The 1,475-nt window shown below is 42.9% G+C and overlaps 1 non-coding gene across 1 annotated transcript; it reads right to left on the bottom strand.

Moving 5' to 3' along the window:
- Positions 1-649: 649 nt before the first annotated feature.
- LOC130034808 (U6 spliceosomal RNA) lies at positions 650-756 on the bottom strand. Its single transcript, XR_008794157.1, has one exon. It is a non-coding gene; the product is annotated as a U6 spliceosomal RNA (small nuclear RNA).
- Between the last annotated feature and the right edge of the window lie 719 nt (positions 757-1,475).

Below are 1,475 nucleotides of genomic sequence, written 5' to 3'. Positions count from 1 at the left end.
AGTTCTCAGAACAGTCCCCAAATTAGAGTTTTTTACCCACCATAACCATAAATAACATTAAGCACAAAATCTGGAGTATCACAGGGTGTGACTCTGGTGGGCTGTGCACTCAGTGGCCAAGGAACATTGCATTCCCACGCTAGCACAGAATGGCAGATCAAGGTCCCTGGGTCCCTTGAACTTGCTTAGGGGGGCGCCCTTCAGTCCTTGAAAAAGAAACAAATCAAAAAAACACAAGAAAACCCCAACACAATCCCTAAATATATAATATTTGTATAATATTGGCATGTTATTAATTCAATGAGGATTGCTTGAACTCCATTCCCTGTCCATTTACTTAACACTTGTTTTTGTTGCTTTATGCTACAGAAGCCTTCATTTTCTGACTCTTAAATTTCCAAAGGTAATTTTGATTTATTTTAACTAATTTATTTATTTATTTATTTTTGGTTGATGGGGTATACCTGCAGATGCTCAGGGCTTACTCCCGGCTCTGTTGTCAGGAGTAAGTGATCTGTCAGTGATCTTCTTAGGTAGATAGATACTGACAGGCTCAATGTGGGATGCCAAAGATAAAACCCAGGTTGGTTGTGCTCAAGGCAAGCACCTTACCCCCTGTACTATTACGGTAGCTCCAAGATATTTTTTTAAATATGTGGAATGCTTTATGAACTTGTGTGGCATCTTTATGCAGGGACAATGCTAATCTTCTATGAGTCATTCCAATTTCAGTATGTGTGTTGCCAAAACGAGCACTCCAAGAAAATTATTAAAGATCACTTATCACTTAACTTCCCGTTAGTCGTTGATTTGCTCGAGCAGGCGCCAGTAACGTCTCCATTTGTCCCTGTCGCGTGCTAGTGTAGCCCAATGGCATCTGTTTGCTCTGGGAACATGAAGAGCCTCAAACCGATTGTTCATGATCTTGACGAAGAAGTCTGACATCCCGTGGAATCCAGTCAGTAACAGCTCTAGTCCAGCGGTCGTCTTTAAATCTCATTACATGACCAGCCCATCTTACTTTTGACACCTTGGCAAATGAGACAGCATACCTGATTCTTGATCGTCGACGGATGTCGGAACTCCAGATTCTTTCTCTCATTTGAGTGAAACATGATATTCCAAACAGAGCTCTTTCAATTCCTCTTTGGGAGACCTGAATAGCATTCTCATCCTGTTTGCATAGGTCCCAGGTCTCTGAGGCATATGTTAATGTAGGAAGAACAGTGCAATCAAAGAGATGTGCCCGGAGCCGGAGGTTCTTCGTCCTCTTAGCTATTTCTTTGACGTTCTTGAAGGTGTTCCAAGCCGCTCTCTTCCTCCTGCGCAGCTCGGGTGCCAGGTCATTTGTCATGTTGACCTCTCGACCTAGGTACACATAGCTGTTGCATTCGGAGATGGTCGTTCCATTGAGAGCGAATGGGGCATCAGGAATGAGGCTGTTTCTCATAAACATTGTCTTCGTAAGATTCAGC

Source organism: Sorex fumeus, unplaced genomic scaffold, assembly GCF_029834395.1.
Source record: "Sorex fumeus unplaced genomic scaffold, SorFum_2.1 ptg000061l, whole genome shotgun sequence".
Classification (NCBI taxonomy): Eukaryota; Metazoa; Chordata; class Mammalia; order Eulipotyphla; family Soricidae; genus Sorex; species Sorex fumeus.
The sequence above is the reverse complement of the archived record's forward strand: the minus strand, read 5'-3'. Positions and strand labels throughout refer to the sequence as shown.